General features: G+C 35.8%; 1 protein-coding gene across 1 annotated transcript in view; it reads right to left on the reverse strand.

Moving 5' to 3' along the window:
* Window positions 1-311: 311 nt before the first annotated feature.
* Window positions 312-26,337, reverse strand: part of LOC105207326 (E3 ubiquitin-protein ligase HUWE1) — a 336,590-nt gene continuing 310,564 nt past the window's right edge. The window contains exon 4 of the mRNA XM_039446477.1: window positions 312-557. The gene's annotated coding sequence lies outside the window, so the exon portion shown is untranslated. The remainder of the gene's footprint in view (window positions 558-26,337) is intronic.

Genomic DNA, 26,337 nt, shown 5'->3' on the forward strand with positions numbered 1-26,337 from the left:
CGTTAATTTTTTACAAAATGTATAGTTTCTGTTTTCTTTTTCAAAGCCACTGGGTATAGTAATGTGAGACAATGTAATATTATATTATAACAATGTCAAATTGTTTAGCACCAAATTTTGGTACACGCAAATTTTTGACATATATATATATATATGTGGGATCAATTAAGGGCTTTTAGATAATAAGTATAATATGTATATTTCGTTGAGTGTCTACAGAACGCTCTCTTGACTCGTAGGATCGTTTCTCTCTGACCGCTCGTAATCTTCTGCCTTTTGCTTGTTCTGCCTACTCGCCTTTACCCCTTTTACCTGATACATACGTGCGTCCATTCGCAGATGTTACATTTACGCGCTTTGAATACAATTGATTGTGTGTTTTATGACGCTACCATAAAACAACACATGTTTCGAACAATGGCAATCCTTTTCGTCAAACGACGCTTTTCTTCTACGACACATGTTCTTTCGCTCTCTCTCTCTCTCTCTCTCTCTCTCTCTCTCTCACTCTCATACTCTCATTCTCACTCTTTTTCCTTAGCTAACATTTTAACATCCTACATATATACATATATATATATATGTATGTATATATATACTACTGTGTCCAAAAAGTAAGGTGACATTGCATTTATTTCGAAAATTCTTTATTTATTCTTGCAAATCAATTTCATCCCCTTCAAAGTAATCCCCCCCTGATATAATACACTTATTCCAACGGATTTTCCAATCTTTAAAACAGTTGTAATAATCGATTTCAGAAATGGCCTTTAGCTCCTTCTTCGCAGCGGCTTGAATCTCTTCTATCGACTCGAAACGGTGTCCCCGGAGCGGCCGCTTGAGTTTGCTGAATAGCCAGAAGTCGCATGGAGCCAAATCAGGTGAATACGGTGGTTGTGGAACGATATTAGTCGAGTTTTTGGTTAAAAAATCACGAATAATCAGCGCAGTGTGTGACGGTGCATTATCGTAGTGCAAAAACCAAGTGTTGTTTCGCCACAATTCCGGCCTCTTCTGTCGGATAGCGTTACGCAAACGACGCATAACGTTCAAATAATATTCCTTATTGACTGTTTGGCCCGGCGGAAGGAACTCGTAATGCACAACACCACGATAATCGAAAAAAACAGTCAGCATAACCTTGATTTTTGAGCGACTTTGACGTGGTTTTTTCGGTCTCGGCTCACCTTTGGCACGATATTCACTCGATTGGTCGGTTGTTTCGGGATCGTAAGCGTAGATCCAAGTCTCATCTCCAGTGATAATGCGTTTTGTCTTGTCAATGTAGTCGGAAAGCATTGCTTCACACACTTCAACGCGGCGCCTTTTTTCCAAAAAATTCAATGATTTTGGTACCAGTCGAGATTTGACGCGTTTGAGAGCCAACACATCCTTCAAAATGGAATTGACCGAGCCTTTTGATATGCCAATCTCATCAGAAATGTCTCTAATGGTTAAACGACGGTTTTCCAACACCAAATCTTTAATTTTTTGGACGTGAGCTTCGTCGGTTGCGGTTGATGGTCGCCCAGAACGCTCCTCGTCTTCAACACGTTCTCGACCTTCATGGAAGTCTTTGTACCACTTGTATACATTTTTTTTCGACATAACCTTATCGCCAAAGGCATTCTGCAGCATCCGCAACAATTCTGCAGCAGAAATTTGATTCCGCAAACAAAATTTAATGCAAATTCTTTGCTCAACAAATGTAGACATGGCAAAAAACGAGAAATTCACTTTTAGCAGCTCACAAAACAATGCGTATCTCAAACACTAATGGATATTTTGACGTGTTACTTCTCTTGGATGTCAAAGACAGTCCTACCAACCTAAAAAAAATTTTATTCCTCCAAATCCGTGCGCGCGGGAGATTTAAAATGCAATGTCACCTTACTTTTTGGACACAGTAGTATATATATATATATATATATATATATATATACAGGGTGATTCAAAATAACCTATTGGTCCCGAAGCTGGCATATTCGTAATCGAATTCTGAGACAATTTTTCCTTTTGCAAAAATTTGTCCGAAGCTTAGTTTTCAAGTTACAATAAGAATTAGTTAGCGTATGACGGGTTAGGTACAAGTGGTAGACAGGGGCGGCGCAACTCACTGTTACACGTGGGTGTTTCCGTGGGGCACCTCCTGCGCTCAAATGACTGACGAAAGTACATGGACAGCACATTCCTATTTAAACTTTCTCTCTCTCTCTTTTTCTCTCTCTCTCTCTCTCTGTCACTTTAATTATGCTACATTTAACTTGTCAAATTTCGATCTGTCATCCGGCCGTCAAATATCGGGATAACCGTGAAATCTTCAAGTAAGTTTACATTATTATAATAAATGTACGCCCGCGAATAATAAAAATTAATGCAAATTAGATTACTTAAATGTGCACTTGCAAGTTAAAAGTAGCACTTTTAAAACGCACAAAAAGGGATAGTAAGAAGAGAGAGAGAGAGTGTGAGACGGGGCGGGGGAGGCTTTGAACAAGTTTAAGTACGTTTACTTACGCACACGGCGATCAGCTTATTTTTTCCACGATGCGACAGTTCAATTTAAATTTGTCCTTTATCCAGATCTATCCTTCGAAGTTGTTTCATAGTTCACCACATTTACACTATTTACTCTGCATTTGATTGATAAACGCGGAACTATGCGACGAACCGATCGATCGACTTTATTAATTACTATTAATCACTTCTGTAAACACTACAATCATTTGAAGCGTTAAAATTACTCGAAGAACCACATATTTACGTTACGATCACACAACATGTGTTCACTCGACGATATGAAGCAGTCGACTGAATGTTATTGGTTATGTCGTTATAAGAGTGTCGAACGATTGGTTAAAGCCATAAGTCAAAACGCGGTAATTCAAAATGAAAATATTGATTAATACGATTTACATCGATACAATTTATTAGAAAAATGTGGCAAATGCATGTTTATTATTACTTGTTAAAAATTGTAAGTGACTTTATCAAGATAATTATTTAGAATATTTGTTATAAAAAAAACTTCAAGGATATAATTCTTGAAATCTCCTTGCAGCAACGGATAATCTGCCCTTTTCAGGGCAACCAAATATTTTATTTCGAGGAATATTTTCACAGTTTTCGCAAATATTCAAAAATAAGAAATAAAAAAAAATGTTTAGAAAAAATTGATTTTGATAAAATTATTTCTTGAATATTTAGAATGAATAATAATTATCTTGATAAAGTCACTATCATACAATTTTTAACAAATATTGATAAACATGCATTTGCAACATTTTTCTAATAAATTGTATTGATGTAAGTCGTATTAACCAATATTTTCATTTTAAATTGCCGCGTTTTAACTTATGGCTTTAACCAATCGTTCGACACTCTTATAACAACATAACCAATAACATCCAGTCGACTGCTTCATATCGTCGAGTAAACACGTGTTGTGTGATTGTAACGTAAACACGTGTTTCTTCGAGTAATTTTAACGCTTCAAATGATTGTAGTGATTAAAGTAGTAATTAATAAAGTTGATCGATCGGTTCGTCGCGTAATTCCGCGTTTATCGATCAAGTGTAGAGTAAATAATGTAAATGTGGTGAACTATGAAACAACTTCGAGGGATAGATCTGGATAAAGGACAAATTTAAATTGAACTGTCGCATCGTGGAAACAATAAGCTGATCGCCGTGTGCGTAAGTAAACGTGCTTAAACTTGTTCAAAGCCCCCCCCCGTCTCTCTCTCTCTCTCTTGTTTCTATCCCTTTTTGTGCGTTTTAAAAGTGCTACATTTAACTTGCAAGTGCACATTTAAGTAATCTAATTTGCATTAAATTTTATTATTCTCGGGCGTACATTTATTATAATAATGTAAACTTACTTGAAGATTTTACGGTCATCCCGATATTTGATGGCCGGATGACAGATCGAAATTTGACAAGTTAAATGTAGCATAATTAAAGTGATAGAGAGAGAAAGAGAGAGAAAGACAGTTTAAATAGAAATGTGCTGTCCATGTATTTTTGTCAGTCATTTGAGTACAAGAGGTGCCCCACGGAAACACCCGCGTGTAACAGTGAGTCGCGCCGCCCCTGTCTACCACTTGTACCTGATCCGTCATACGCTAACTAATTCTTATTGTAACTTGAAAACTAAGCTTCGGACAAATTTTTGCAAAAGGAAAAATCGTCTCAGAATTCGATTACGAATATGCCAACTTCGGGACCAATAGGTTATTTTGAATCACCCTGTATATACAGGGTGATTATTAATGCTGTTACAGCGTTTTACTCTAAGAGGATAACATACCGACAGAACACTGTGATATACTCAGTGCTCGTTAGATGACAGCTGCGTCGAGCAGTGCCGAGTGATACGTACGTATAGGCCTCTGCTAAAAAATTTTTCTCAGATTACTTTTATATAATTTTTCAAAATGTCTGTATAATTTTATAGTTTTTTTAGACTTTTTTATAAGAATTGGAATATTTTTTATAAATACTTAGAATGTCTATATCTTTTTCAAAATTTTTAAATGTGTTAAATATGAAGTATCCTAAGATTTCTATTATTTTTTGTTGTATAATTTCATATAAAATATTATAAAATTTATAATAGTTACAAGTATTTTATAAAAATTATAGAATAAGAAATCTCAGAACATTTCAGAATTTACACGTATAAAAAGTTTAAACAAAAGATGTATACTTTCCAAGTAATTCTGATTATTTCCAAAAAATGTTCTAATTTGTACAAAGATTACGAGAAAAATTTTTATTAGAGATGTTTTCGAGAAAAATATGAAAAAGTCTCATAATTATGGAATCGTTCTGAAAAGTTATGGTATTTTTTATTTTTTGTTGGAAAAAGATTTAAGAAACTCTGATTATCATCATTTTTATACATCATTTTTACATTATGTAGATATAAAATATATTTAGTATTTTAATTTACGTTATTACGTACTACGTTTATTTATTAATCAGATTAATAAATAAAATTAATAATTTAATTGTAAGTAATAAATGCAAAATATAACGGAGTATGCACAGCTTTTCCTTGAGAAACTTTTATTATAATTTTCTATAAATGTTTTCATAATGTGTCATGGCAACAATTTTTAAGTAATTGTGTAAACTTGTGTAAAAATTTTTTCAAATTTTCTTACATTTTTCACTAAAACATAAAATATAAAGTTTCATAATATCACGATAAGATCAGAAAACAATCCCATAAAAAAATATAAAAAAATTTTAAGATTTTCTAATATTTTGACACACTATTCCAAAAAAGACATAACAAAAGAATTAAATCACATAATTTCTCAAAATATTTGCATGTAAAGTTATGTGAAATTCTTCAGATTTTCCAACATTTTCTTAAATCTTTTTCCAACAAGAAATAAAAAAATATCATAATTTTTCAGAGCAATTCCATAATTATGAGAATTTTTCATATTTTTCTCAAAAATATACCTAATAAAAGTTTTTCTTGTAATCTTTGTATGAATTGAAACATTTTTCGGAAATAATCAGAATTACTTGGAAAATGTACATTTTCTCTTTGAACTTTCCATACGTGTGATTTTTATAAAGTACTTTTAACTATTTTAAATTTTATAATATTTTATCTAAAATTATACAACAAAAAATAATAGAAATCTTAAGATACTTCATAGTTAACACATTTAAAAATTTTGAGAAAGGATATAGACATTCTAAGTATTTATAAAAAGTATTCCAATTTTTATGAAAAAATCTAAAAAAACTATGAAATTATACAGACATTTAAAAAAATTATATAAAAGTAATCTGAAAAAAATTTTTTAGCAGGGGTTTATACCTACGTATCACTCGGCACTGCTCGACGTAGTTGTCATCTAACGAGGGCTGAGTATATTACAGTGTTCTGTCGGTATATTATCCTCTTAGGGTAAAACGCTGTAACAGTCATTAATAATCACCCTGTATATATATATAGATATATAATATATATATATGTGTGTGTGTGTGTAATTTTATCTTTAAGTCACTGGATACATGAATTAGTTACTTCAAATTTTTCTATTTCTTTCTTCCTGTTTTTTTCACAATAGTTACTTAGAGATGTTCACAATTTCAAAATATGGCAAATTTATTGTCATATGGATTTCTTAAGTTTTTCACTGAGTTCTAATTTCTGAGACACTAGGTATATTGAAAATTATTTAAATTGATTCAAAATGTTGTGACAAAGAGGCCCATAAAGTTTCATTTGATTATTTTGTTCCAAATCAAAGATATTAATTCTTCAAAATTTCATGATTATATAGACAAAAAGGGGCGGGGGGGGGGATACATGAGTGCAGTTACAATATAGAAGATGCTATTTTGTCAAAATAATTCAACAGATAGATACTTGATACAAAAGGGCCGTTTTAGAATTTAGCGTAAGTACACATATATTCATATTGTAAGGGAGTAGTCAGGGATGGATGGAAGGGCAGAGATATCACAGTCGGTAGCTTGCGATGTAAAACAAATACTTTATTGTCTTCGTCCGCATGGCGGACGACCCTTCGTGGTCCGATGAAATGTGATGCCGGGAAGTCTTTCTTCCCCGGAAAGGTTCCTTTAAGAGAACGCACGGGCACGCTAGTGTCGCGGGCTTGAGCCAATCACGACTTCGCTTAGGACGCAGAGCCAATGGTGTTACAGTCTCGAGTCACGTGGTGAGGAGAGCCAATGGCGTTTCGCTAACGGAACGATACGCACGCGACTAGCGGCCAAACTAAGAATTACAATTATTGTACCGAGTGTGACCAGATATTTCTTACAATATAGTGTTGCACGTACGCACGCACGCATCAATAAAATGGTCGATTACTGGAAAATGGTTTAACGTAGGATTGTAGGGCTTTAATACAATTTTAATTGTTATACTTTTATCACTCTGCTGTCAATGATTTATAAAATTTAAATATAAATGTGTTCTCATATAGAAGTTACGTGTCAAAAATTTCCAAACTTTAAAAATCAATATTTCCAAATATAATGAAGTTGAAGATTTAAAACTTAACATTAAACTTTACTACCACAAGAAGTTTTTGTGTGTAAAATTTCATATTTCTAGGATCAATAGTTTTGAAGCTGTGTCTGGATCCATTTTTATGTATTTCGTTTTATCGACTCTTACTCAGCTAATTAAAAAAAAATCAAAATCTCTGAAACTAATAAAGGTGAAGATCTGAAACTTGGCATTAAACTTTACTACCACAAGAAGTTTTTGTGTGTAAAATTTCATATTTCTAGGATCAATAGTTTTGAAGCTGTGTCTGGATCCATTTTTATGTATTTTGTTTTATCGATTCTTACTCAGCTAATTAAAAAAAAATCAAAATTTCTGAAACTAATAAAGATGAAGATTTGAAACTTGGCATTAAGCTTTACTACCACAAGAAGTTTTTGTGTGTAAAATTTCATATTTTTAGGATCAATAGTTTCGGAGCTGTATCTGGATGCAATTTGTATTTATTTTGCTTTATCGACTTTTACTCAGCTGATCTATACTTAGCACATACCTATGCAATATTTTAAGGAAAGAAAGCCTTGTATCTTCTAAACGGGATATCCGATTCTTATGGAATTTTAAACTTAGGTGTATAAAAATATTGCCTATTGAAGGGGATAGATGGGAATTGGGTAAAATGTCAATTAAGGAAACTCGTCTGTCTGTCTGTTCATACATAGGCGTAATGCATACCTGTATATCTATATATATTATATAGTTCACTAGTAAAATTTGTTCAAAAATTAACGGAGACTTTTATTAATTTATTTCCTTTCCTATATTGTTTCTAGAAGCAAGATGAATCTTTTATACTTATTACATTTTGTTTTTACCTTAATTTTAGTTAAAGATGGTAGTAGTTTTTAACTTATATATTGTGACCGTAAATATTGTAAAAGGAGAATTTGTTTTAATTAAATTAGGCTTCCACCTGCAATGTTCTGTCCGTGACGTTATACTAGATTGAACTGAGAGAATTTGTTTATAAAACTTTATCATTTACGTGACGTACTTGTCACTGAGGCCGCATCACCTATGCTTCAAGACGAAGCTCTATGGGTATTGCATATGATTTTGAATATATTTTTTATTGTAGTTCTGAACGGTAAATCAGAAAAATATAAGATTTAATATTTAGATGTATAAAATTATTATCTTGCTTGGGGAAGTGGTAAGAAAAGTGTAGGTATTGCCGAAGATTGGTTCTAATTTGAACACTGTCTATGTATTTGCGTACGTCCGTGTGTTTTTTTGTCTGTGTGTGTGTCGGTGTCCGACGGCAAGAGCTTGCCGTGGCAAATTTTGGTTTATTCTATGTGACTTGTAACATTTACAATTCAGAAATGGGTAAACTTGGCAAAATGAAATTTGGCAAGCATGTTCACAAAGGTACATTCTACATTAATGTTAAGTTTGACGATAAGGGAAAAGGGGGTTTAGCAGTAATAAGTTTTACCTTTTACGTTATTTTTTACATTATATGTATTATCCGTGATTTCTTATATTAAAGAATTATTTTTTTTTTAAAGCTCTTTTTCTTTTTATTAGTTGATTTTATGATCGGAGAAGTTTATTTGCAATTGTAAATCAAATTATTTATTGTTATTTGTTAATTGTAATAATAGTTATTATAATTTAACAGGTTTTAATCCAATTTTAAATCCGTCACTTGAGCTCGCAAGCCATCGCCGAGAGTATACGACTATGAAGATTCTCGCTTGCTTAAAGTGCGATATATTTGTAGTAACTGTTAGTTGCAAATTGAACTTGTTAGTTAACTAATTGAGCTAGAGATGTAAAATTGAACTCTACGCGCGTGGCCCGAAACGAGAGACCCGTGATCGAGTAGCGGGGATGCTGCTGCCGGACCGCTCCGCCGTAACACGCCGCACATCCCTTCACCTCGATTTTCGGGTATATAAGGCAGTGTTCGCCGGAGGCAGGAACCTTATCCGTTTCTGGCCGGTCCGCCGACTAGAAGCCTAGGTTGCCACTGAGATCGAGCGCCTCGGTCTCTGCTAAGTCGCAACCGCTTCCACCTCCGATCCTAGCTCCGTTTTCAGACTCGCCGAACTGGGCTCAAAAAAACTTGGGCCCTGTCAAGGTACTTGACAAAAAGGCGACTTCCATCCTATAAACCTCCTGAGTCCGACGCCACTTCACGTACGGTGGTACGTACGGGGGTACGGTGCTCCGTGCCTCCACCAAGCGCACTTGGCGTGAGGGAGTGTCTTCCAGCAATCACTCGCGGTATTAACCGCTTCGCGACGGACCGCGCAACAAACCAAAGTCAACGCACGGATCCGTGTACGTGCCGCGCCCCGCTTACCGCACCGTACGCCGCGTCTCACACGAGTGTCACGGCCACAACAACAAGGCCGCCGAGGTTCCGAGAAAAACACCTGCCACAATTCCGTAAACCGCGTCTCGCGCGGCAGGTGCGCTCGACAAACCACTTGTAAATAGATTTCCGTATCGCGTTCGCCAAGCATGTACATAGATTTCCGAAGTTCTTTGTCCCGTCCGTCCGCGCGTCTTTATGGCTAATTGAGATTTACGTTTCGATCACCGCCCGATCGCATCTCCAGATTTCCGGATCGTCTCACCGCTGATAGTACTGCGTACTACCAACAGTAAATGTGCCAAACTTATGTAAAAATCACCGCATCTTAAGTGTGAAATAAACGTCTTTGTATATATCAACCTAAAACACGTCTAGTTCCTCCAGGCGACCTTTCGCGTCCGTTCCCGCACCGCCAACCTTCCGTGCGCAAAGTACGGTCGTTACATACCTGACTTTATATAATTTCGGCAAGTTTGTGTAGCTACGACAATTTACAACTTATTTGACATATATCTTATGCAATAATTTTTAATTAACAATTGTATTAGTCGTTACGTTTTCAAGTAAAAATTAGGAAATGAAATTTTAGTAATAACAAAATATTATTTTTAATTTGACCGTTATAGAAATCTAATGAGAGTTATGTGGGAAAAGTTTATATTTTACAAGTATAAGGCTATGCGTTTCTCGTGTACCTTATGTATACGTCATCTTGTCATACCGAAGTACGCGTATAACATAAAAATTTGGAATTTTATATTGTAAAAACTATTAGTCTTGAAGAGTTGAACTTTTAGGAGAGTATTCTTTAGTTTATGCTTTTTGTTTTTTAATAATATTTCAAAGTCGTGGGGGCAACCGTTTAGTTGTTATAAACAATTAAAATTTTATTATTAACGAAATTTTTTATAATAAATTGGAGTTACTTAGAACTCTGTCCTATAATGCATAGTGATCTTTAGGTCCATAAGTATAAAAGATAGAAGCGTGAGCTTTTCATGTGTAGCCATTTTTGCAATAAAAATTCATTAAGTTTATTAAATAACTTTTGGATTGTTTCTAAACTATTTAAGTTAAAGACGTGAAATTTAAATCGTAAATATAGTTTTTAATTCCAAATAGTTTAATAACATTTTTATTCTCCTGAGGTTAATTGTTATTAATTATAAAATGCAAAATGTATTTATTCTTGAACTGTTTAAGATATTGCTATTAAAATTGAACTACAGGGTCATTTTATGATTTTAATTAATTAGATATTATGTTCAACCCTTAATTTTAACATAGGGGTGACTTTATATACAGGGTGTCCGTCCATAAATGTCCGAGCAAATATCTCGTAACTGGTTGAAGTTAGAAGAAAGTTTAATAAGGAAAATTTACATGGTTTCTAGTCGGCTACAAAATGCTTGTAAAGAAATTTTTTTTACTCGTCACCTTTTTGAGTTATGAAGGTCAATGTAGGTTTTTTAAATGGGTACCTATAATTTTTTTGCATATTTACATAGTAGAGGTAATTTTCAATCAAAATTATATTAGGAAAAAAATTGCTACGACGCATCGTTTACGAGATAATCGGCATGCAAAGTATTAAAGTAATAATTTGGATCGAGTATTGTTGAACAAATTTGGAATATCAAATAGGTTGAGAAAGTAAACATTGTTTTTTCATGAAATATTTATTAACAAATTAATTAAGAAATGGTTCGAAATTGTTACCATCATGATCGATACAGCATTCAACGCGTTTTATAATGTTTCTTATTGTTAACTGCAGCATTTCTGTTGTAATACTTTCAACAGCTCTAGTGATTTTATGTCGTAAATCTTCTTCATTTTCAGGAATAGTTACATAAACAATATCCTTAATATACCCCCAACTTCTGTTGTAATACCACATCTCGAGCATATCACACTTTTCCGTAATTGTAAACATTGTTCTCACGCGCTCGTATGAAGTCTGTTATATCCACTCTTGCCTTAACTGGCCGGACACACGCCACACTTGCCTTAACTGGCCGGACCCACACGCCACTCTTGCCTTAACTGGCCGGACCCACACGCCACTCTTGCCTTAACTGGCCGGACACACGCCACACTTGCCTTAACTGGCCGGACCCACACGCCACTCTTGCCTTAACTGGCCGGACTCACACGCCACTCTTGCCTTAACTGGCCGGACCCACACGCCACTCTTGCCTTAACTGGCCGGACTCACACGCCACTCTTGCCTTAACTGGCCGGACACACGCCACACTTGCCTTAACTGGCCGGACACACGCCACACTTGCCTTAACTAGCCGGACCCACACGCCACTCTTGCCTTAACTGGCTGGACCCACACTACAGTACACTGTAGCTTTCAAGCCTCACAACTCGGAAAGTACTCAACGAAAATAAACTTTCTTGTAGTGTTTTGGAAAGTTCTCGAGATAAGCTACAAGAATATGCAATAAAAAGTTAGGTGTTCCATTTAAAAAAGTTAATATAATTTCGATCTGACCTTGGCGACGCCATCCAAGGTCAAACTGATAAGATCAATAAATAGATCGTTTTAAACCCTACAACTTTTGTCTGAAACATTTTCTTGTAAAATGCAAGGGAACGGAAATATTAGGGGGTCCAATACTTTTTGACTACCCTGTATATATATATATATAATATATGGTGTCCAATACATAAGGTATGAAAGATACACGAGGCATATGAGTGATACATAAGGTATTCACTTTAAAAATTTATTACTTTTAAACTATTTGTTGGAAAAATTTGAAACCTAGGGGGTTGTTGCTAACTATTTAAGGGGTAATTTTTCTTATGGGAGTGGCTTTAATCTGAGGGGGTAGTTTTGAGAAAAAATTATTTCGGTGTCGGGAGTATGTTCATAGTGTTCGGCTCTGCTTTTTTCTTTTGGAGTGCAGTTTTAGCGCAGGGCGGAGGGGGGAGTGAGCAACTTAGAAAATTTTTATCTCCGAAACAGTTAGAGATTAAGAGTTCAAACAAATTCCTAAAATTATTTTTGAGGAAGGCGCTTCTGATGTATATCTTGAATTTTTAATAAATTGTTTATTTAAACAATTGGAAAAGTTGATATTTTTGATTCAAACAAAAGGTGTATAGTTGAATTCTAGGGGTCCAAAGAAGTTGTACTATATGATTTATAAAAATTTTAAATTTATATTTTGTTTAAACAAATTAAGAGTTTATCGCAAATATTAATACGGGTAATAAATATTAGTATGGGCTTATAGGGGAGGTGAAACTGTACTAATGCCAATACATAGCTCACGTAGTCATCGTAAAATTTTTTATATCTTTATATCATTATGGGTTAAATAAGTTAAAATTGGGCATACTTCCTGTGTGATTGTTTAGACTTTCAATTATTAGTAATTTTTTGTTCAATGAGTTTTTAAGGTTATCGGTCAAAAATTTTGAAGTTATAATAAAACTAAGAAAATACTATTATTTCATCTTGATTTTATAAATGTCCTAATGTAGGTTGTATACCAAAACTGACTATATAGTTTAAGTTTTTAAATAAAATTATTCCAGTTTATTTAGTTACTATAGAAAATTTATTTAAGATATAAACATGGTTCTCGTGTTCAGGGCGAGAGACTACGCAATTAATGTTATATAAGAAATTTAGGTTGTCGATCAAAATTTTTCGGTACAAAATATTTTTAAGATATTAAATTTTTGAAAATAATTTAATTTACTGTAACATGTAGAATGTAGCTAATAGTTGAAGAATTTATAGAAATCAAATTTATTTCATTCACCAGAAATTTAATATTAATTATTTTAAAATTGTATTTTTGGCAAAACTAGATATACACATTTGTATTGATATTTATGTGCCGGTAAACAAGACGTTATTTGACCAAAAGTTGTTTAATTGATTTTAACACGTCCTTGGTTATTAGAATTTTAATTTTAAGAATTGGGAACCATGCTGCCATCGATTAGTCAAGGCGTCAAGAGTAGGCAGGTAAGTGTAAAATTATTTATGTTTTAAAATGTGTCATTTTAAGGGGGGAATCCAATTAGAACGAGGAAAAATAAGCTATTTTCAAGAATTTTTTTGTAGGAAAAAGAATTTTTCTATATTTTTCGAACTTAAACATTTATTTATATATGATTTGGACTGTCCATACGTATTTTTTTTTCCAAAAATATTTAAAAATGGCGGACATATGAAGCATCCCATTTGGCAGGTCCGCGTGCGAGTTGCTCAGCTGCTGGACAAATGGCGTCCGTGATATTGATCCTATAACAAGCAGCGAAAAAATTCTTATTATTTATACCCATAATTCGTAATTGAACCTAAAAAAAATGAAAAAAGTCAAAAATTTTGAATATGAAACGCTTATGAAAAGAAATTTCCATTTTTTGACGTTTTCTCTGCACAATTTTTGCAATAAATAAGTCATTTTTTATTATAATTTTCACAAACATTTAGGTTCACCGACATTGTACTGATGTCACGAAGTTGTGTGCGAAAGTTCAGCGCGATCGGTTGAATAGTTTTTAAATGAGAGTTCCAGCAGTGCAGAAAAATACAGTTTTGAGAAAAACGTGTTTAAAGTTTTGACAAGTAAAAGATACAAGATATCTATAATTTACCTCTTAGTCAGCAATCCCGGCGCCATAGAACAATCCTTCTGCTTCCTCGAAGAACTCGTTCTGCTCCAATAACTGCTCTCTTCGGACCTTTCGAGCTTCTTTAGAGTTGAAAGAGTTGCGCCGCTCCTGTCGAGATACCCGGCGCCCGTCGACGTTCTCAGCATAGTTCTTGGTCTGGCTCCCAATAATTATTTGTAACTCTATCATAATTTGTAGAATGGAAGAATATCCTTCATTGAAGACTCCAGCAGCGATGTAGGATGCAATTTCAACTATTTTCAGCCCAGAATTAAGATGTTTTGGAGCTAAACGCCAAATCGTAGAATTGAAACTTTCGTTTGAATTCTGCGTATGACTGCCCAAGCATCTCTGAAGTAATTCTTCCTTAGATAAATCTTCATAAATTGGAAGAATGTGTTTTGCGACAGTTGGATCGAGTGGAGGAGGGTGCTCGAAAGAATCCAAATTTGCTCCAATAGCTTTTTCTTTCTGCCACTTACACCAGCTGTCTTCGCCGGGCGGGCAGTATTCGTGCTGTGGCTTCTCATCCGTAGAGATCAAATGGTAATAAGTGGCTATAATACTTTTTTTCATTCCCTCAATACTATTCGCATTTCTTCTAATTGCCAGACCGTAGTACGTTGTGAGCTTTTTAATTAAAGCATCCGTTAGTTTGCCTTTACCACCGAGTTTTTGTGTTTTTTTTATATTTCGGAGCCGAGTGCCCATTCTTTTCGCTACGTGGCCAATGCATTCGCTTTTTGCAACTTGAAATTCATCACCGTAAGGATTCTTATCTAGAATGGCCTTGAAAGTTTTGGAGTCTCCGTCTCCAATATAATTACCATATTTAACGCCATACTTTTCCTCTGATCTTAAAAAGATTTCTGTAATCGCATCGACCTCCATTTTTCCGGCTGAGCCCTCGTGATTTTTTGTACACTCTTCCTCGTGATTTATATACCACTCTTCGTATTCTGGAGTGTTCACCTTCTTTTTCCAAAATGTGCATGCATGGCAATAGCTACTTTTGATAACTAAATCGATGACTTTGCCCGAATAGTAGCCTATGACCGTTACAACTCCGTACAGCGATTTGAATCCACGTTTTTTCCACGAGCCATCTCCAGAGACTTTCAAATCTAAAATAGACCTCTCATGTTCTTCATTGAATTTTTTTTCTTCTTCGATAGCTTTCTTGCAGAGACTTTCAAAAACAGATTTTGTACAGGAGTGAATATACGTGATAATATCATTATACGTGCTCTCATTCATTCCTTTACAAATGTCCATGAGGTTGCAGAATAAATTAATACCCTCTCTGCCAACACCTAAGAGTCGCATAACAAACACCATCCGACGATTCACTTCGTATCCAGTGTTGATTAGTGGTCCTGAATTGATGTTTCTCTGACCACAGCGACAAAGTAAAACTATCTTGAAACCGAGGCCTCGATTCCCAGCTTCTTCAAACTTTACATTCTGTTTACAAACACGACAAACAAGGAGCTCTGTCAAGGCTGTAAAAACGGTGAATATTTCAATCAAACGATAGCCATGCAATGGATTCCAGTGAATATCTTCAGCACTAGCATTGGAGAGTTTTCTTGCACTCGTACTTTCACATCCTTCTTCATCTGCACTCTTTTTATTTGAAAACTGATTACCATGGAACTTTCTTTTGCGTGGTTTCGATTGTTTTGGTTCGGCGTGTGTGCCTTTCGGATAGGACATTTCGAATTTGCACTGTCGTTTTGTACAGGCCGAACTTCGGAGCTAAACTGAGAACCGGTTCTGCTCGATGCCAGCGCCAACGGACCCAACGGTTTCGACTAAACGTAACAACAGAAATAAAAGCCGTCTACCAGGGGTGCGTTCCAAATCCTACAGTAAAACTCTAGTTATATCTCTATACGTTTTGGATCGCAGCCCCGAAAGGTAAAATCCCCGCTCCGGGTGAATATACCTGCTGCGTGCTATTAGAGCTTCGACGCTGCTCAAGAGATTTGTTACGCTCGGAGGCCATAACTTCCGAATGGCTGCGAATTTCGATTTAAAACGTTGGGAACATATTCTTACAATGTTAAATAAACATTTTATGCAAAAAAAAAAAATTCGATTTTTTGAAAGTTCTAATTGGATTTCCTCCCTTAAATATGTCCATTGTCAGGATTGAAAGGCAAAAGAATTAAGGCAATATTATTACCTTGGTTGGTCAACACAAACGGAATCATACGTTTGTCATGATTGCAAAATTTAAACTGAAATATCTTAAAGCTAACTTATATTCTATCGGTTAAAAATCGCAACGCGGTTAATACATTTGTCACGGTAGTAAGAATAGTAATATTGGAAGAATTGTGCAAAAGAATAATAATGGATTACAGCTTTGCCATCCCAAATATAGTGGGGGCTGGCAATAAAGTTCAGTAATAAAAATTGAAAACATCAAAGCAAAATAATATAATTGTAGCAAAACGATAAAGTAATAGCTATAGTCATAAAACGGTTAAATAACATAAATAGACAAAAATAGTAATTCTGTCACTGAATGCTTATTAGTTGTCGACAGAGTAATAATTACATAAAATTTATTTGATTGAGAGTCTGGGTTGCCCCAGAACTGCCATCAAAAATTTAGTTGTTAAATCTTTGAAGTTATTGGTTAGTTCCTCGTGAGGTTAGAATGAGAGACGCAATAAATTGGCCAGTTCCAAATTTAATCTGTTAAACGGCTCGCGAGGTTTGCACGGTCTTGCGGGTCAATTATTCGCTTGGTTAGGGCTGATTTAAATCATGTAAGATGAGTTTTAACTTATGTCACTAAAATTCATTCAATGCTACTTTAACTTTGTCAAATTAATCTCAGAACGTTCTAATGGATATTAAGTTAAAAATTTAGAGAATTTCATACAATAGGGAAAAAAATGACGGGACGTCACACGTGTTTAACGTTAAAACGCGGCGCACAAGCGTTGATCTGCATTAGAAACGAAGTTATTGCCGTTCTTCAGCGCGCCAGACAAATGAAATGTTATCTATGCAATATCTCACGAGATTTACGTTAAAAACCGTCGAACAAGCGTTGATCTGCATCAGAAACAAAACTATTGAACTTCCCAAAGCTAATTGCACATGAATCGTTATCTATGCGATATCTCACGCGGTTTTCGTTAAGAACTGTCGAACAAGCGTTGATCTGCATCAGAAACGAAACTTTTGAAGTTCTCAGCGCGAATTGCAAATAAATAGTTATCTATGCGACATCTCACGTATTTAACGTTAAAACGCGTCAAACAAATGTTGATCTACGTTAGAAACAAAACTATTGCGGATCTTCAGCGCGCTACACAAATTAAACGTTATTTATTCGATATTTCAAGCGTTTTACGTAAGAAACGGTCGAACACACGTTGACCTGCATCAGAAACAAAATTATTGAGGTTCCCAGCGCAAATTGCAAATGTATCGTTATCAATGCGATATCTTACGTGCTTTACGTTAGAAACCGTCGAACAAGCGTTGATCTGCATCAGAAACGATACTATTGTATTTCTTCAGCGCACTAGACAAATGAAACGTCGTCTATGCGATATCTCACGCGGCTTACGTTAAAAACCATCGAACAAGCGATGATCTGCATCAGAAACGAAAGTATTGAAGTTCCAGAGCGAATCGCAAATGAACCGTAATATATGCGATATCTTACGTGCTTTAAGTTAGAAACCGTCGAACAAGCGTTGATCTGCATCAGAAACGAAACTAATAAAGTTCACAGCGAAAAAACAAATAAAACGTTATCTATGCGATATCTCACGTGTTTTACGTTAAAAAACGTCGAACAAGCATTGATCTGCATCAGAAACGAAACTATTGAAGTACCCAGCGGGAATTGTAAATGAATCGTTATTTATGCGAAATCTGACGTGTTTTACGTTAAAAAGCGTCAAACAAGCGTGGATCTGCATCCGAAACGAAGCTATTGAAAGTTCCAGCGCGAATTGCAAATGAATCGTTATCTATGCGATATCCTACGTGTTTTACTCTAAAAAGCGTTAAACAAGCGTGGATCTGCATCAGAAACGAAACTATTGAAGTTTACAGAGCGAATTGCAAATGAATCGTTATCTGTGCGATATCTCACGTGTTTTACATTAAAAAGCGTAAAACAGCCGTTAATCTGCATCCGAAACGAAACTATTGAAGTTCCCAGCGCGAATTGAAAATGAATCGTTATCTATGCGATATCTCACGTGTTTCACGTTAAAACACGTCGAACAAGCGTTGATCTGCATCAGAAACGAAACTATTGTGGTTCCCAGAGCGAATTGCAAATGAATCGTTATATATGCAATATCTCACGTGTTTGACATTAAAACACGTCGAACAAGCGTTGATCTGCATCAGAAACATAACTATTAAATTTCCCAACGCGATTTAAAAAAATCGCTATCTATGCGATATCTCACGTGTTTTACGTTAAAAAGCGTCAAACAAGAGTGGATCTGCCTCAGAAACAAAACTATTGAAGTTTACAGCGCGAATTGCAAATGAATCGTTATCTGTGCGATATCTCACGTGTTTTACATTAAAAAGCGTAAAACAGCCGTTAATCTGCATCCGAAACGAAACTATTGAAGTTCCCAGCGCGAATTGAAAATGAATCGTTATCTATGCGATATCTCACGTGTTTTACGTTAAAACACGTCGAACATGCGTTGATCTGCATCAGAAACGAAACTATTGTGGTTCCCAGCGCGAATTGCAAATGAATCGTTATCTATGCAATATCTCACGTGTTTGACATTAAAACACGTCGAACAAGCGTTGATCTGCATCAGAAACATAACTAATAAATTTCCCAACGCGATTTAAAAAAATCGCTATCTATGCGATATCTCACGTGTTTTACGTTAAAAAGCGTCAAACAAGAGTGGATCTGCGTCAGAAACAAAACTATTGAAGTTTACAGCGCAAATTGCAAATGAATCGTTACCTATGCGATATCTCACGTGTTTTACATTAAAAAGCGTCAAACAATCGTGGTTTTTCATCAGAAACGGAAGTATTGATGTTCGCAGTGCTAATTGCAAATGAATCGTTATCTATGCGATATCTCACGTGTTTTTAGTTAAAACACGTCGAACAAGCGTAGATCTGCATCAGAAACATAACTATTGAAGTTCCCAGAGCAAATTTCAAATGAATCTTTACCTATGCGATATTTCACGTGTTTTACGTTAAATAGCGTCAAACAATCGTGGTTCTTTATCCGAAACAAATGTATTGAAGTTTGCAGTGCGAATTGCAAATAAATCGTTATCCATGCGATATATAACGTGTTTTTAGTTAAAAACCGTTAAACAAGCTTTGATTTGCATCAGAAACGAAAGTATTGAAATTCCCTGCGCGAATTGCAAATAAATCGTTATTTATGCGATATTTCACGTGTTTTACGTTAAAACACGTCAAACAAGCGTTGATCTGCATCAGAAACATAACTATTGAAGTTGACAGCGCGAATTGCAAATGAGTCGTTATCTAAGCGATATCTCTAGTGTTTTACGTTAAAGTGCTTCAAACAAGCGTGGATCATCATCAGAAACGAAACTATTGACGTTTACAGCGAGAAAAGCAAACGAATCGCTATCTATGCGATATCTCACGTGTTTTACGTTAAAATGCTTCAAACAAGTTTGATCTGCATCAGAAACGTATCTATTGTATTTCCCAGCGCGAATTGCAAATGAATCGTTATCTATGCGATATCTCACGTGTTTTACGTTAAAAAGCGTCGAACAAGCGTTGATCTGCGTCAGAAACATAACTATTGAAGTTCCCAGCGCGAATTGCAAACGAATCGCTATCTATGCGGTATCTCACGTGTTTTACGTTAAAATGCTTCAAACAAGCGTTGATCTGCATCAGAAATGTAACTATTGAATTTCCCAGCGCGAATTGCAAATGAATCGTTAACTAAGCGATATCTCACGTGTTTTACGTTAAAAAGCGTCGAACTAGCGTTGATCTGCGTCAGAAACGAAACTAATGAAGTTCCCTGCGAGAATTGCAAATGAATCGTTATCTATGCGATATCTCACGTGTTTTACGTTAAAAAGCGTCGAACAAGCGTTGATCTGCATCAGAAACATAACTATTGAAGTTCCCAGCGCGAATTGCAAACGAATCGCTATCTATGCGATATCTCACGTGTTTTACGTTAAAATGCTTCAAACAAGCGTGGATCTTCATCAGAAACAAAACTATTAACGTTTACAGCGAGAATTGCAAATGAATCGTTATCTATGCGATATCTCACGTGTTTTACGTTAAAAAGCGTCAAACAAGCGATGATCTGCGTCAGAAACGAAACTAATGAAGTTCCCTGCACGAATTGCAAATCAATCGTTATATATGCGATATCTCACGTGTTTTACGTTAAAAAGCGTCGAACAAGCGTTGATCTGCATCAGAAACATAACTATTGAAGTTCCCAGCGCGAATTGCAAACGAATCGCTATCTATGCGATATCTCACGTGTTTTACGTTAAAATGCTTCAAACAAGCGTGGATCTTCATCAGAAACAAAACTATTAACGTTTACAGCGAGAATTGCAAATGAATCGTTATCTATGCGATATCTCACGTGTTTTACGTTAAAAAGCGTCAAACAAGCGTTTATTTGCATCAGAAACGAAACTACTGACGTTTACAGCGAGAATTGCAAATGAATCGTTATCTATGCGATATCTCACGTGTTTTACGTTAAAAAGCGTCAAACAAGCGTTGATCTGCGTCAGAAACGAAACTAATGAAGTTCCCTGCGTGAATTGCAAATGAATCTTTATATATGCGATATCTCACGTGTTTTACGTTAAAATGCTTCAAACAAGCGTGGATCTTCTTCAGAAACGAAACCATTAACGTTTACAGCGAGAATTGCAAATGAATCGTTATCTATGTGATATTTCACGTGTTTTACGTTAAAAAGCGTCAAACAAGAGTTGATCTGCATCAGAAACATAACTATTGAATTTCCCAGCGCGAATTGCAAACGAATCGCTATCTATGCGATATCTCACGTGTTATACCATAAAATGCTTCAAACAAGCGTTGATCTGCATCAGAAATGAAACTATTGAATTTCCCAGGGCGAATTGCAAATGAATCGTTATCTATGCGATATCTCACGTGTTTTACGTTAAAAATCGTCGAACAAGCGTTGATCTGCATCAGAAACGAAACTACTGACGTTTACAGCGAGAATTGCAAATGAATCGTTATCTATGCGATATCTCACGTGTTTTACGTTAAAAAGCGTCAAACAAGCGTTGATCTGCATCAGAAACATAACTATTTAAGTTCCCAGCGCGAATTGCAAACGAATCGCTATCTATGCGATATCTCACGTGTTTTACGTTAAAATGCTTCAAACAAGCGTTGATCTGCTTCAGAAACGAAACTAATGAATTTCCCTGCGCGAATTTCAAATGAATCGTTATATATGCGATATCTCACGTGTTTTACGTTAAAAAGCGTCGAACAAGCGTTGATCTGCATCAGAAACATAACTATTTAAGTTTCCAGCGCGAATTGCAAACGAATCGCTATCTATGCGATATCTCACGTGTTTTACGTTAAAATGCTTCAAACAAGCGTGGATCTTCATCAGAAACAAAACTATTAACGTTTACAGCGAGAATTGCAAATGAATCGTTATCTATGCGATATCTCACGTGTTTTACGTTACAAAGCGTCAAACAAGCGTTTATCTGCATCAGAAACGAAACTATAGGAGTTCCCTGCGCGAATTGCAAATGAATGGTTATCTATGCTATATCTCACGTGTTTTACGTTAAAAAGCGTCGAAATAGCGTTGATCTGCATCAAATCGTAACTAGTGAATTTCCCAGCGCGAATTGCAAACGAATCGCTATCTATGCGATATCTCACGTGTTTTACGTTAAAGTGCTTCAAATAGCGTGGACCTTTATCAGAAACGAAACTATTGACGTTTACAGCGAGAATAGCAAACGAATCGCTATCTATGAGATATCTCACGTGTTTTACGTTAAAATGCTTCAAACAAGCTTTGATCGGCATCACAAACGTAACTATTGTATTTCCCAGCGCGAATTGCAAACGAATCGCTATCTATGCGATATCTCACATGTTTTACGTTAAAATGCTTCAAACAAGCATTGATCTGCATCAGAAATGTAACTATTGAATTTCCCAGCGCGAATTGCAAATGAATCGTTATCTATGCGATATCTCACGTGTTTTACGTTAAAAAGCGTCGAACAAGCGTTGATCTGCATCAGAAACATAACTATTGAAGATCCCAGCGCGAATTGCAAACGAATCGCTATCTATGCGATATCTCACGTGTTTTACGTTAAAATGCTACAAGCAAGCGTGGATCTTCATCAGAAACGAAACTATTAACGTTTACAGCGGGAATTGCAAATGAATCGTTATCTATGCGATATCTCACGTGTTTTACGCTAAAAAGCGTCAAACAATCGTGGTTTTTCATCAGAAACGGAAGTATTGATGTTCGCAGTGCTAATTGCAAATGAATCGTTATCTATGCGATATCTCACGTGTTTTTAGTTAAAACACGTCGAACAAGCGTAGATCTGCATCAGAAACATAACTATTGAAGTTCCCAGAGCAAATTTCAAATGAATCTTTACCTATGCGATATTTCACGTGTTTTACGTTAAATAGCGTCAAACAATCGTGGTTCTTTATCCGAAACAAATGTATTGAAGTTTGCAGTGCGAATTGCAAATAAATCGTTATCCATGCGATATATAACGTGTTTTTAGTTAAAAACCGTTAAACAAGCTTTGATTTGCATCAGAAACGAAAGTATTGAAATTCCCTGCGCGAATTGCAAATAAATCGTTATTTATGCGATATTTCACGTGTTTTACGTTAAAACACGTCAAACAAGCGTTGATCTGCATCAGAAACATAACTATTGAAGTTGACAGCGCGAATTGCAAATGAGTCGTTATCTAAGCGATATCTCTAGTGTTTTACGTTAAAGTGCTTCAAACAAGCGTGGATCATCATCAGAAACGAAACTATTGACGTTTACAGCGAGAAAAGCAAACGAATCGCTATCTATGCGATATCTCACGTGTTTTACGTTAAAATGCTTCAAACAAGCTTTGATCTGCATCAGAAACGTATCTATTGTATTTCCCAGCGCGAATTGCAAATGAATCGTTATCTATGCGATATCTCACGTGTTTTACGTTAAAAAGCGTCGAACAAGCGTTGATCTGCGTCAGAAACATAACTATTGAAGTTCCCAGCGCGAATTGCAAACGAATCGCTATCTATGCGGTATCTCACGTGTTTTACGTTAAAATGCTTCAAACAAGCGTTGATCTGCATCAGAAATGTAACTATTGAATTTCCCAGCGCGAATTGCAAATGAATCGTTAACTAAGCGATATCTCACGTGTTTTACGTTAAAAAGCGTCGAACTAGCGTTGATCTGCGTCAGAAACGAAACTAATGAAGTTCCCTGCGAGAATTGCAAATGAATCGTTATCTATGCGATATCTCACGTGTTTTACGTTAAAAAGCGTCGAACAAGCGTTGATCTGCATCAGAAACATAACTATTGAAGTTCCCAGCGCGAATTGCAAACGAATCGCTATCTATGCGATATCTCACGTGTTTTACGTTAAAATGCTTCAAACAAGCGTGGATCTTCATCAGAAACAAAACTATTAACGTTTACAGCGAGAATTGCAAATGAATCGTTATCTATGCGATATCTCACGTGTTTTACGTTAAAAAGCGTCAAACAAGCGATGATCTGCGTCAGAAACGAAACTAATGAAGTTCCCTGCACGAATTGCAAATCAATCGTTATATATGCGATATCTCACGTGTTTTACGTTAAAAAGCGTCGAACAAGCGTTGATCTGCATCAGAAACATAACTATTGAAGTTCCCAGCGCGAATTGCAAACGAATCGCTATCTATGCGATATCTCACGTGTTTTACGTTAAAATGCTTCAAACAAGCGTGGATCTTCATCAGAAACAAAACTATTAACGTTTACAGCGAGAATTGCAAATGAATCGTTATCTATGCGATATCTCACGTGTTTTACGTTAAAAAGCGTCAAACAAGCGTTTATTTGCATCAGAAACGAAACTACTGACGTTTACAGCGAGAATTGCAAATGAATCGTTATCTATGCGATATCTCACGTGTTTTACGTTAAAAAGCGTCAAACAAGCGTTGATCTGCGTCAGAAACGAAACTAATGAAGTTCCCTGCGTGAATTGCAAATGAATCTTTATATATGCGATATCTCACGTGTTTTACGTTAAAATGCTTCAAACAAGCGTGGATCTTCTTCAGAAACGAAACCATTAACGTTTACAGCGAGAATTGCAAATGAATCGTTATCTATGTGATATTTCACGTGTTTTACGTTAAAAAGCGTCAAACAAGAGTTGATCTGCATCAGAAACATAACTATTGAATTTCCCAGCGCGAATTGCAAACGAATCGCTATCTATGCGATATCTCACGTGTTTTACGATAAAATGCTTCAAACAAGCGTTGATCTGCATCAGAAATGTAACTATTGAATTTCCCAGGGCGAATTGCAAATGAATCGTTATCTATGCGATATCTCACGTGTTTTACGTTAAAAATCGTCGAACAAGCGTTGATCTGCATCAGAAACGAAACTACTGACGTTTACAGCGAGAATTGCAAATGAATCGTTATCTATGCGATATCTCACGTGTTTTACGTTAAAAAGCGTCAAACAAGCGTTGATCTGCATCAGAAACATAACTATTTAAGTTCCCAGCGCGAATTGCATACGAATCGCTATCTATGCGATATCTCACGTGTTTTACGTTAAAATGCTTCAAACAAGCGTTGATCTGCTTCAGAAACGAAACTAATGAATTTCCCTGCGCGAATTTCAAATGAATCGTTATATATGCGATATCTCACGTGTTTTACGTTAAAAAGCGTCGAACAAGCGTTGATCTGCATCAGAAACATAACTATTTAAGTTTCCAGCGCGAATTGCAAACGAATCGCTATCTATGCGATATCTCACGTGTTTTACGTTAAAATGCTTCAAACAAGCGTGGATCTTCATCAGAAACAAAACTATTAACGTTTACAGCGAGAATTGCAAATGAATCGTTATCTATGCGATATCTCACGTGTTTTACGTTACAAAGCGTCAAACAAGCGTTTATCTGCATCAGAAACGAAACTATAGGAGTTCCCTGCGCGAATTGCAAATGAATGGTTATCTATGCTATATCTCACGTGTTTTACGTTAAAAAGCGTCGAAATAGCGTTGATCTGCATCAAAACGTAACTAGTGAATTTCCCAGCGCGAATTGCAAACGAATCGCTATCTATGCGATATCTCACGTGTTTTACGTTAAAGTGCTTCAAATAGCGTGGACCTTTATCAGAAACGAAACTATTGACGTTTACAGCGAGAATAGCAAACGAATCGCTATCTATGAGATATCTCACGTGTTTTACGTTAAAATGCTTCAAACAAGCTTTGATCGGCATCACAAACGTAACTATTGTATTTCCCAGCGCGAATTGCAAACGAATCGCTATCTATGCGATATCTCACATGTTTTACGTTAAAATGCTTCAAACAAGCATTGATCTGCATCAGAAATGTAACTATTGAATTTCCCAGCGCGAATTGCAAATGAATCGTTATCTATGCGATATCTCACGTGTTTTACGTTAAAAAGCGTCGAACAAGCGTTGATCTGCATCAGAAACATAACTATTGAAGATCCCAGCGCGAATTGCAAACGAATCGCTATCTATGCGATATCTCACGTGTTTTACGTTAAAATGCTACAAGCAAGCGTGGATCTTCATCAGAAACGAAACTATTAACGTTTACAGCGGGAATTGCAAATGAATCGTTATCTATGCGATATCTCACGTGTTTTACGCTAAAAAGCGTCAAACAATCGTGGTTTTTCATCAGAAACGGAAGTATTGATGTTCGCAGTGCTAATTGCAAATGAATCGTTATCTATGCGATATCTCACGTGTTTTTAGTTAAAACACGTCGAACAAGCGTAGATCTGCATCAGAAACATAACTATTGAAGTTCCCAGAGCAAATTTCAAATGAATCTTTACCTATGCGATATTTCACGTGTTTTACGTTAAATAGCGTCAAACAATCGTGGTTCTTTATCCGAAACAAATGTATTGAAGTTTGCAGTGCGAATTGCAAATAAATCGTTATCCATGCGATATATAACGTGTTTT

The sequence above is a fragment of the Solenopsis invicta genome, chromosome 1 (assembly GCF_016802725.1).
Source record: "Solenopsis invicta isolate M01_SB chromosome 1, UNIL_Sinv_3.0, whole genome shotgun sequence".
Lineage (NCBI taxonomy): Eukaryota > Metazoa > Arthropoda > Insecta > Hymenoptera > Formicidae > Solenopsis > Solenopsis invicta.